The sequence below is a fragment of the Physeter macrocephalus genome, chromosome 4 (assembly GCF_002837175.3).
Source record: "Physeter macrocephalus isolate SW-GA chromosome 4, ASM283717v5, whole genome shotgun sequence".
NCBI lineage: Eukaryota > Metazoa > Chordata > Mammalia > Artiodactyla > Physeteridae > Physeter > Physeter macrocephalus.
The window spans coordinates 27,535,141-27,548,138 of record NC_041217.1 but is presented as its reverse complement, the minus strand read 5'-3'; the positions used below and the strand labels follow the sequence as shown (position 1 = coordinate 27,548,138).

The following is a 12,998-nucleotide window of genomic DNA, read 5'->3' as shown; positions in this document are numbered from 1 at the left end:
AATGATCTATAGATTTAACACAATCCATATAAAATTGCCATCAGGATTTTTTATAGAAATTGACAAGTTTACTCTACAATGCATACGAAAGTGCAAAGAACCTACAGTAGCTGAAACAATCTTGAAAAAAAAGAGAAAAGAACTTATATTGCCCAATTACAAACTTAATCATAAAGCTACAGTAAGCAAGACAATGTGGTACTGGCATAGGATAATCACATAGATCAATGGAACAGAGGTGAGAGTCCAGAAACAAACTCTCATTTATGGTCAGTTGATTTTTGACAAATATGCTAAGGCAATTCAATAGGGGAAAGGTAGTCTTTCCAACAAACAGGGCTGAGACAATTGGCACTTATATGCAAAAAAAATTGAAAATAAAAAGAATGTAGATAGTAACTTCACACCATACACAAATTAACTCAAAATGGATCATAGACTTAATGTAGAAGTGAAATTATAAGACTTCTAGAAGAAAACATAAGAAAAAAAATGTAGTGACATTTAGATGTAGAGTTTTTATATATGATACCAAAAACAAGAAAAAAATAGATAAATTGGACTTTATAAAAATTAAAACTTTTGCTCTTCTAAAAGGCACCATTAGAAAAATGAAAGGGGGGAAGGCACAAACTGGGAGAAATGGTTTGTAAATCATATGTCTGATAAAGAACTTGTATCCAGATTGTATAAACAACTCATATGACTCAATAATAAGACAAGCAATTCAATTTTTAAATAGCCAAAATATTTGAATAGACATTTCACCAAAGAAAATATAAGAAGAGCTAATAAGCACATGAAAAGATGCTTGACATCAATAAATCATTAAGAGATGCAGTTTAAAACCAAAATGAGGTATTACTACACCCCCACTAGAATGGCTATAATCAAAAAGACAGACAACAAGTATTGGTGAGGATGTGGAGAAATTAGAACCCTTATACCTGTGGGAATGAAAAACGATAGACCCACTTTGGAAAACAGTTTGGCGGCTTCTTATAAAGTGAAATATATTTTTACAACCCAGCAATTCCACATCTAGATATCTACATACAAGAAACACAAACATACGTCCACAGAAATACTTAAAGTTCAGAGAAGACTTACTCACAATAGCCAAAAAACTTGGTTGACTAACTAATGAAAAGATAAACAAATGTGGTATGTCCATGCAATGGAATACTATTCAGCAGTGAAAAGGAGCAAACTACCAGTGCATGCTACAACATAGATGAACCTCAAAAACATTATGCTAAATGAAAGAAGCCACACACAAAACACTACATATTGTATGATTCCATTTATTTGAAGTGTCCAGAAAAGGCAAATCTATAGATACAGAAAACAGAGCAGTGCTTGGCAAATCTACAGATATAGAAAACAGAGCAGTGGTGGCCAGGGATTGAAAGTGGGAGCAGAATTGACTGCAAATAGGCACAAAGAAATGTTTTGGGGTGATGGAGATGTTCTAAAACTGTGATGATGGTTACACAATTCTATTACTAAATGACTACTAAAAATCATTGAATTATACACTTACAATAGGTGACTTTTATAGTATGTAATTACACCTCAATACAACTGTTTAAAAAAAGAGAGAGGTGATGGTGGCTTGGTTATGGGGTCTCAGAGGGGAGGTGATGAGAAGTGCTACCAGCAGATGGTAGAAGACAACATTATACTATGGGCGAGCATAATGGGGAGACCAGGGTCTTGATCCAGGTCAGATTTCTTCAGAGACATCAAACCAATAGGATATATATATATATATATATATATATATATATATATATATATATATTTTTAAGAGGAAATTTATTATAGGAATTGGCTCACACAATTATGGAGGACCTGCCATCTTCAAGTTGGAGAAGGGAAGCCAGTTGGATAATTCAATCCAACTCTGAAGATCTGAGGACCAGGGCAGCTGATGGTGTAAGTCCTGGTCTGAGTCTGAAGTCCAGGAGCACTGATGGCTGAGGGCAGGAGAAGATGGTGTACCAACTCAAGCAAAGACAGCAAATTTGCCCATCCTTCACCTTTTTGATCTATTTTCGCCCTCACTAGACTGGATGATACCCACCCAAAGTGGTATGGGCAATCTTCTTTATTTCTTCCTTATTCAGCCTACTGATTCAAATGCTAATCTCTTCCAGAAACACCCTCACAGACACACCAAGAAATAATAGTTTACCAGTTATCTGGGCATCTGTTAGTCCAGTCAAGTTGACGCATAAAATTAACCATGACAGTCACTTAACAGATCAACATGTGGATTAAAAACAATACTTGTGCTTCATTTTCCCACCATGTACCGTTTGGTTTTTTTAAATATAAATTTATTTATTTATTTATTTTTGGCCGCATTGGGTTGTCGTTGCTACGTGCCAGCTTTCTCTGGTTGCATTGAGCAGGGGCTACTCTGCTGTGGTGTGCAGGCTTCTCACTGCAGTGGCTTCTCTTGTTGTGGAGCACGGGCTCTAGGCATGTGGGCTTCAGTAGTTGTGGCTTGCAGGCTCTAGCGTGAAGGCTCAGCAGTTGTGGCTCACGGACTTAGTTGCTCCGCGGCATGTGGGATCTTCCCAGACCAGGGCTCGAACTCGTGTCCCCTGCATTGGCAGGTGAATTCTTAACAACTGTACCACCAGGGGAGTCCCTGTGATGAACTTTTGATCTAGTGAGTAAATTGGTTTCCTGAGTCCTGTGTACTGTTCTAGAAAATCAATCAGACCCAGGGAAAGGGTTGAGGAAATCTCTGACTTATAGCCAGCTGGTCAGAAATATAGGTGACAACCTGGACTTGCAATTGACATCTGAAGTAGAGGGACATCTTGTGGGACTGAGCCCTTAGCTTGTGGAATCTGATGCCATCTGGGTAGATAGTGAGTCAAAACTGAGCTGAATTGTAGGATACCCAGCTGGTGTCCAAGAATTGCTTGGTGGTGTGGGTAGAACGCCCACCCTGCCCTGCACCTTGCCCCCTGCACCCGCCCCAAACACAAACAATGGAATTGGTTGCAGAACCTTTTCATAGGCAATAAAAATCATGGAGAAATTTTGAGCTCAAGAATGATATGGTTTCAATTTCCCAGAGCCACTGTAGGAAGAAGCCACAGGATGAACAAAGGAAGACAACATTAGCTTCCAGAGTGTGGTCCAGATACCACGAGGTGCAAAGGGATCTGCACTGTGGTACTGACAGTGATGAGAGTGTTGGAAGAATAAAAGCAGAACAGAGAGAATTTGTGAATTTCTCTCACAGATGACTATCTAGGGAGGGTGCATTCAAAGATGGCTGTGGTTCTGAGGCTGGACTGGGAGAACAGTGTCATCAGGAACAGAAACAGTTTCATCTGGAGAAGAGAGACTTGGTGGAGAAAATGATGGATTCCGTTTGGGATATGTTTGGAGGACGGGATTCTGGCAGAGCAATCAGATGGAACATTTTAGCAGTCAGGCACCTAGAAATGTAGGCCTGGAACTCTGGAGCTCTGAAATTTTAAGCAATGATCAGCCAAATACAAGGTTCTTTAAATCATGGTAAAAGGATAATTAAACCAGGAAAGAGCATTTTTAAATAAGCATTCAAGTACTACCTCCTCTCTGGGCTGGCCTGTTTGTCTCAGTAACTACGCCCAGTTAAGAGGGTCTTCCAAGTCTCCTGCCTCTTTGCTCTTCTTAACCAAGGAAAAGGGAAAAATTCCAAAGAATTCTTTCATAACAGAGAGTAAATGTAGGGTTCAGTGAGTTTACCCTTATTCTTAATAGGCTCTAATTAAATGAGCTAACTGGCCATAGATGGTTAGCATTAGACGTTAATTAGTAGAGGCTTAAAAACTCCTCCTTCTGTAAACCTGTTAGGCAAGTATGAGGCCTGCAGCATTTCAACAGGACTCCATCAAAGAGAAAGTTGGTTGGGAGAAGAGCAGCTTCTGCATTAGAGGCTGGGGCCCTATGAACAGAGCTGTAACTATTGGGGTTTCATGGTCCCCAATCTCAATGTTTGGATCCTGTGAAACAGATTCTACGGTGGGCAGTTTCCCCCAAGCTCCATCCCTACTGTAAGTTACCAGGCTGGCATGCATTTTAATATTAGAATCAGGCTATATTGCTAGAGGTATAGGAGTAATGACTCTCCCTCTGGGTGGGATTTGAACAATCTATCCCTTTCCTAGAGAGTTATTCTGAGATATTAACATTTTACATTTTACTATGAAACCAAGACATGATCTCACAGGTGCTAAGATCTTGTTAAGCAATCTGTGCCTCCGTTACTCCATTTAAAAAACGGATGAAATATTATTGTATATCTCATGGGATCATGGTGAGGATGGAAGGAGTTAATTTACATATGGCATATTAGGTATTATAGTAATTTATGTATAGAAGAGTGCCTGGTTCATAGTAAGTGCTCAATAAATATTAGATTTTTAATTTTTATCATAGTAACTCTCATTCAGGGCCTTCTCTTCTACATTTTTTCCTTGAAAATGTAAATTTTACATTACCTGCATTGTTACTTAAGAGTTCGTTTGAATGCACAGTTCTGGGCCCCAAACTATACCAATGGGATCTCTCTATCCCTGGGAATGGAGCCCAGAAATCTGCCTTTGAACAAGTTTTCTAAGAGATTTTAGTCTTCCTGGAGTTTGAGACCCACCAGTCTACTGGGATTATATGAAGTACGGATGACATTTCTGCCTTGCCTTCATGTCCTGCTGCCTGGATCAGCTATGGAAGTATTCCTCATCTAGAAACCCAAGACCTGAGATGTGGTAATTGTTCAAGGCACGGTGGAGCCTGAGTCAGGATAACGTCAGCAAGATCACTCTGAAGAACCCCTGAGTCTTGTAAAAATTTACCTCATGATCTGTTATGATCAATTCCTGGCCTGCAGTCTCTGGAGGGAGCCTCCCACAGACATCAGCTTCCCTAGAAGGAGATCTGTTTAGGGAGCCTGGTGATGCTTTGAATACATCTGTCACCACATCAATCAAGTCAGATCCACAACGTTCATGGTTCCTGCTGCTTCCTGGCTGTGAATTATCTGATTCCCTGGCATGTCAGCATATCAAATGATTCATTTTGAACCTCAACCTCACTGGATGTGACATTCGAATTTGACTCCTCTGCAAATCTTTACCCCAGAGCAGCTACCATGTCTCATATGAGAATCTTGCCACATCATCATAGTGATCACCATACAAAATAATGTCCTATTGTTATGACTTTATGGTTGACTGTCCAAAAACTTTCACAGCTATTATCTAGCAAGCCTTCACAGTGGGAGTTAGAAAAAACAGGAGTCCCTTCTGCTTTATAGGAAGCAAAACCTCAGGGAGTTGACGTGACTCTACTAAACTCACCTAACAGATTAGAGGCTAATATGACCAGCAATTCTCCATGCTCTCAGCATGGTCTTGTCCTGCTACCCTACATGGCCTCCAGCCATTGTGTCCTCAGGGTAGACAAGAGGTGAGGAGCAGTGAATCGGAGTCCATCACTCACTGCTTTGTGATCTTGACAAAACCCACCTCACAGTGGTGAGATAAGGATACAGTGTCAAGCATAAAACTCCATAGGTGCTGGCAGGTCAATATCCTTGCCATTATTATTAACTACAGACATCACTGATAGTAAGTGATGGTGGTCCTGACCAAAATGGCTGAGATTCCATCAGGATCCTGTCTCCCCTCTTACATATTCTTTTTGAGAAAGAGGATACTTGGTTATTATGTTCCATTTTGGTCTTCTTTTGCTTTGATAAAGTAGAGAAAACTCTTGGAACGTATTCCCCAGTTTTCAACAACCGTAGACTAAATTATTATATGATATTATATTTGACACAGGGAATTGAGGGTTTTTTTCCCCAGAGAACTGAACTTAAGCTATACTCTTGTCCCAAGTCAAATGAGTTCAGTTACTCTGTTTTGTTCCATTAACTTTTTGATCAAATTAAGAAGACATGGTATACACACACACACACACACTAGACTATTACTCAACCATAAAAAGAATGAAATAATGTCATTTGCAGCAACCCCAAGTCAAATGAGTTCAGTTACTCTGTTTTGTTCCATTAACTTTTTGATCAAATTAAGAAGACATGGTATACACACACACACACACACTAGACTATTACTCAACCATAGAAAGAATGAAATAATGTCATTTGCAGCAACATGGATGGACCTAGAGAATATTATACTTAGTGAAATAAGTCAGACAGTGAAAGACAAATATGATATGATATCATTTATATGTGGAATCTAAAAAATAATACAAATGAATTTCTATACAGAACAGAAACAGACTCATGGATATATAAAACAAACTTGTGGTGGTTACCAAAAGTGGAGAGGGAGGTGGGGGAAGGACAAATTAGGGGTATGGGATTAACAAATACAAACTACTGCATATAAGATAGATAAGTAACAAGGCACAGGGATGCCCATTATCTTGTAATAACCTATAATGGAATAAAATCTGCAAAAATACTGAACCACTATGGTGTACCTCTAAAATAAACACAATATTGTAAATCAACTATACTTCAATTAAAAAAATTAATAATAAATTTAAAATGCTGAAAAGATACACTAGATCAGATGAGCAGGTGAGATACGACCAGGCAAGGAAAATATATTATTTGGATGAATTTCCCAGATACCTGCTTGAGCTGGTAAGCTGGTCCCTGACTAATTTCTCAACCACATCTAGAAAGTTAGAATGAAATATTAAATAAAGGAATAAGTAAACATGTTGACACTCAGGGAACAATTTGCCTTAGATGATGTAATTATAACTTTCAGTTAATTACAGTCACAGAGATTTTATGCCTCGTCTCACAATCACTTCCTGCTAACAACAAGTTAATTCATTGCCACTACCTTTGCACCTTTCTGTTCCACATACAACACTCACCAGAACTTAAAAAGCCCTTGGGGGAAACTGCAAAGTGAGGGAGGAGAACGAGTTACCTGTCAGGCTAAGGGCCATGGAGGTTCTGAGTGCATAAAAAACCCCAGTAGAGGCAACATCCTAGAGGATTAGCGTATTAACACAACAACCTGCATTTTCTGTACATCTAATGAGGAAAATCCTCCTCCTGCCTGCCACTGCCCCTCCCCCACCAACTCCCTGAAGCATCTGGTACCCTGAGAATTTGTTCCCACCCAGGCAGGGCAAGTGAAGCTTGACACAAAAGACTGTGAGCACCAGAGCGGCCATCTGACACACAGAGAAATGACCCATGAGGGGAATGTAACCCAAGAAAATAATTCATGGGAAAACAAAAATATTCCCAGCAGCACTATTTTTAAGGGAAAAAACTATAAAAAACGAAAAAGCAGACAAGTGTATAGAAGCGCCAAAAATACCATGATGGAATACTACACAGCTAATAAAAATAACAAGTTTATGGACTACAAACATGTAGAAATGTTTATATACAGCAGTGTGAAGTGGAAAGTTACAACTAACAATGTAAAAATTAATTTCTATGTCTGTGTCTAAATCCTGAACACTGATGTAAAAATTCTCACCACCCGAGAGATTAGAATCTTTGTGAATTTATCCTATCTCAAATTAAATGGACCACATTACTGCATTTCTCTAGTAAGAACATTCTCTCAGTCTTACAACTTCTACTTACATTTCTTCCACTAGTCTCACACTTCTCAGCTCTCTCATAAGAGAATCCTAGGAGTCGTCTGTGACTCTTGCTCTGCCTGCCTGATTTTGGCAACACAATCCTTCTCCTTTCTTGTGTTCTAGCCACAAGGGCCTGTTGGACCCTTGAATCTGCCAAGTGCTCTGCTGTTTTGAGGTCTTCCCTTATGCACTTCCTGCTCCTAGAAGGCCCTTGCTTTGCATAAGTCAACTCAACCAAGTCTCATATTTATGCCACTCCACTGTTATCCACATGCACGTTTCCCTTCATAGCACCTAGCACGCTGTGTAATTATAGATATATTTGCATGACTAGTGGCTTACAATGTCCCCCTCCCCTAAATAAACTGTGAACTCCATGAGGAATCTGGGCTGTTCACAATCATATTACTACATAGCACTTGACAGAGTGCCTGTCCCAGACTGGTTGTCTAATAAAACTTTGTGAATGAATGAATGGATGTGTGAATGAATGAATGGATGTATGAATGAACGAAGTGATGTGAATATAATTTTTTTATTGAAGTACAGTTGATGTACAATATTATATAAGTTACAGGTATACAAAATAGTGACATAATTTTTAAAGGTTATACTCCATTTATACTTATTATAAAATATTGGCTAGATGTGAATATAATTTAATATTCATTAGGTTTTATTTTTTCCACAAAAATACCATGTAGTGTAGACTAATGAAAATGCCTTGCACTTATTCAAGTAGTACTTTCTAATTTCAAAGCATTTTCATATACAATAATACAATTTAAAAATTCTTTAGTATCCTATGAGGTAGATGTTATTCCAGCTTCACATTTGAGGAAATGGAGACTTGGGGAAATGAAATAATTGGCCCAAGCTGAACTAAGTGGTAGAGAGAGGCATGGAATCCACACTTGCTTGGATTCAGGCCAGTGACTTGGACCTTTTGCCTCTGTGGCTCCAAGTATGTCACTGTGTCCACTATAGGATGCTTTGGGAGCACCAGAGGGCTGGGAAGTGCAGAGGCATTATCCTGATGGCTACTGATACTTGAGAATGATGGGAGGTGATGGGGCTACAGTCTGGGGACAGGGTCCTGGCCCTGGCCAGGGAGGGTTGGAGTGATGAGGCAGTCGGCAGTGGGCCTCAGATGTGGCTCTCAGGTCACTCTTTCACATGCAATCTGCAGTTGTTCAATGCCTCATTCTCAGTGTTAGTCTGGCGATCATGCAATAGGTATATGAAACTATTGATTACTGATAATTGCACAGATGGCTCCATAGTCATCAAACTCAGATGCAACACAACAGAACCAACAGAGCATGGGCTTGGGGTCCAAGCTCCTGGGCTGAACGCCAAAGGTGTGGTCAGAAAGTCAAGTGACACAGAGAAGTCAAGGAGAGTCAACATGGATATTTCAACACCATCACTCTGGCAAAGCTATGACCTTATTCATCATATTGTTTTTCCTATCTGAATATTTATAAAAATAGAAGCTCAAAGGGCAGAGGTGTGGTGGGAGTGAGTATGATATAAAAATGCAAGTAACCAAATGAAGGCCTAACCCTGAAGGCAGAAAATCCTTTCTTGGGTCACATGCTTTTAGTGCATCCTTTTCATCATTTCAACTTTTCACACTGTGTTAAAGCCTTCATCGTCTTTTCAACCCCTGTCTACAGCAGCTTTCCATAAAGAGCTTGATGACAGCTCTGTCTGTTGGGAAAACCACAGCCTCATTTTTCTCTCTCTTCAGAAGAAGAGAGAAAAAAACCTTAGAACTGTGATACTTGCCACCACTTAACAAGGTGGGCTTGCAAGGCCAGCAGTGGAGAGGCTGGTTATTTCTTCCCTGACAGCATTTGTAATTCCAGCAGCTGCCTCTAGGCAAATGGCAGGTGGTGCCTGATGTTGATTGCACAGGCCCAAAGCTGAGATTCACCCCAAACAAGTATAACTAAAACAAATCATGAGTTGAATGTTCATTGCCTTTCTCATGCTTTTTGCATTATTAAATTACTAAATTTTTTGCATTATGCTTTTGTATTACTAAAATAATACTACAGTTATTATTAATAACATAATTACTTGAGATGAACACTGTAACATTAAAACAAATCCAATAATAAATACAGCTACCATTTTTAACACCTTGCCTATGTTACATTTTTCATTTTTCACAATAACCTTTTTACTAGCAAGGAAAATGAGATTCAGACTTACCCAGTAGGGTGCGAAGTTGGAAGTTAGGAGATTAAGTCTGTTCCCAACTATGTTATTAATTAGCTGTGTGGCCACAGGCAAGTCTAGATACCTCTCTGGGCTTCGATTTCCTTTCTGGAGACAGAAAATGAGTGAGTTAGACTTGCAGATGGTGCAGGTACCTTCTTGCTTTAAGTGTCTTCATGCTGAATTTTATTGCTTTCTTTCATCAATGATTGTTCTAGTTCTTGTTTTGGGTTTTCGGTTTTTTTCTTTCCTAATCCCCATAGTTTTCTCATCATCCAACTCTCAGCGAGATTTTTTTTTTTTTTGCGGTACGCGGGCCTCTCACTGCTGTGGCCTCTCCCATTGCGGAGCACAGGCTCCGGACGCGCAGGCTCAGCAGGCATGGCTCACGCGCCCAGCCGCTCCGCGGCATGTGGGATCTTCCTGAACAGGGGCACAAACCCATGTCCCCTGCATTGGCAGGCGGACTCTCAACCACTATGCCACCAGGGAAGCCCTCTCAGCGAGATTTTATTGACCAATCCTGCTAAAATAGCTTGTCCAGCCTCCCACTCTTCATTACAAAGTCTAAACACCTTGGCATGGCACACACAACTGCTGCAGATTGGCCCCAATTTTCTCCTCCAGAACCTAGTAAACAGTCAATGAATATTTGTTGATTGAATTTATGAATAAATCCAACTTATTAAAAGTTCCTTTGATTCTGTCACAAAAACCCTAGAATTGTGCTGTCCAATATGGTAGTCAATAGTCACATATAGCTATTTAAATTTAAATTAAAAGTTCATTTCCTCAGTCTCACTGGCCACCTTTCAAGTATTCAATGCTGTATGTGGCTAGTGGCTAGTGTAGCGGACAGTGCAGAATAAAACATGTCCATCATTGCAGAAAGTTCTACTGGAGAGTGCTGGTCTGAATTCTGGCCCTTTCTCTCTAACCCCACCATGATTCCTCACCTGGATTCTTATAACAGTCTCCTAAGTGGCCTGACAGTAGCCTCCTCCCATGCTAGTCCATTCTCCACTCTGCCTCATTCATTTAGTTCATTTATTCATGCAGCAAATATTTAAGGAGGACCTTATACAGGCCAGGTCTTCACAGGAGACCAAGCAGGGCACGAGTCAGACCTAGTCCTGCCTCAGTGAACTTACAGGCTGGAGATAATGTGTGTATGTCATTCTCACGCTTCAAAATTAATGTTGGGTCCTCTACCAAAGTACTCTACAGTGTTGTTCCTAGAATTCTGGGCTCTGGGGGATAGAGCAGACAGAATCATCTCTGCTCTCAAGAGGGGGTTAACTGATGGAGAGGTTCCTGTGTGTGTGTGCGTGTGTGTGTGTGTGTGCGTGTGTGTGTGTAAAATGGCAGGAGGGCCCATGGGCTGCACTTCTGCCTTCTGGCCCTTGAGTTGGAGGACAAATGGCCTCCTCGTGTACTAAGGTCTCAGTTTCAGCTGTCCCTTCTCAGTGCTCCTGCATGTTCTGTACCTGGTCCTCTACCATATTGCTCTAATGCTGTCCCCTGTCCTCTGCATACCCTTCTCTCAGTGGGATTTTATTTCTCTTACCCTGATTCTCTTACCCTGAACTCTCATTTCATCCTACCAAATCCACTTCAAATATCATTTTCTGTGAACTCTCACCTGGTAACCCCAGATAAGTGAGGGGATCTTTGTCCTGTGTGCCCATAGCTACTTCTTATTCATCATCATAGCCTCAGTGCCTGAAATATAATAAGTCCCCAATAAACGATTTTGGACAGATGATTAATGAATGATGACTGGACGAATACATAAGTGAATAAATGTATGAATATTATGAAAGTGCCTGGCCTGCCTGCAGTTCCCCAGGGAGGCTGCATTGGTTCTCAAACTTTAAAGTGGAATAAAAAGACCATAACTATCTACTTACTCTTTTCAAAGAGAAAATGTTATTTTTCTTAACATTCATACTTTTAACCTACTCTAAATATCCCTTCTGCTCTTTTTTCCTAGAGAAGATTTTTTTTTTTTTTTTTTGTCCCTGCGAGCCTTCCTTTGTGACTACCCAAAACTCAAGGATCAAATACTTCATTTCTAAATGCCGTGTGTCACAGGCAGCTCTTTCTCCTGATTGGGGAATGACCTCAGTGCTGCCAGGGTGCTTACTTACCATTCCTCCCAACTTTCATGTTTACAACTGCTGTCAAAACTGTTGTGCATAAGATATAAAATTTCTTCATTAAGCATTAGTACACCACTATGTGAGTGTTTTATAAACCAAGCTGAATCAGGCCTAAAATTTCTTAATTTTTCTCAGACCTTTAAAAACACAATCAAACCAAAGAGAAACCTCATGAAATAATCCCATAGAGGTTCCCTTCAGGTGCCCTAGGGTGACCCTCTGTTCACCCAACCATTATTGTTATTTCTATGGTTTCTAGGAAACCCCTCAACAAGCCACTTCAACAAACCAGATATTAATTAACCTTCAACTAGCTTGCAAACATTCTGAGATTCAAATTGTTTTTCTTGATACTTCAGGATATTTTAAGTGAGCAGATTAATCTTCCTCACATCTGCACCTCCACATGACTCTGCAGACACGTCATCTGAGATGGGAACCTGGGTGTCTTCACCAAAAGTACACAACCCCAGCTGCTTCTCACTTTCCCCAGTGGCCTGAGCTCTATGTCTTTCATTATAGGCTGGGGAAGAAAAATTGAGTTGGAAATACATCTATAATTACCATTTCTTAGAATTACTTCAGTTAAATTTGTTAGTATCAATTACACAGGAGCAATATTTCATCCTTAGAAAATCCTAGTTGCTAAAATCTTCTACTACTCACTTAATCAGCAAAACTCAGAGACAAAGCCACATCCAGCCCTCGTACATCTGAGATTTTGGTACACAAAATTGTAATCCTTGAGTTTTTTAGATTATTTTCTGGTAAACTCCTGTTCTGATTTTATCAATAGAAATGATCCAATAATGTGCATTGCTGTGATCAAGGCTGCGTAAAGGGGGTCAGGTGTGCATGTGTGTGTGTGCGTGTGCTATCCTCAGGGTATCAGTACATATCACACCAGATCAATAAAGGAGTTTTTGTAAAAAAATAAAGGCTCGCCAGAGGCTC

General features: G+C 40.0%; 1 long non-coding RNA gene across 1 annotated transcript in view; it reads right to left on the bottom strand.

Moving 5' to 3' along the window:
- The window catches only part of LOC114486132 (uncharacterized), a 63,630-nt gene that overhangs the window by 21,248 nt on the left and 29,384 nt on the right, over positions 1-12,998 (bottom strand). Inside the window, exon 3 of the long non-coding RNA XR_003679383.2 lies at positions 9,877-9,990. This is a non-coding gene — a long non-coding RNA (uncharacterized lncRNA). The remainder of the gene's footprint in view (positions 1-9,876; positions 9,991-12,998) is intronic.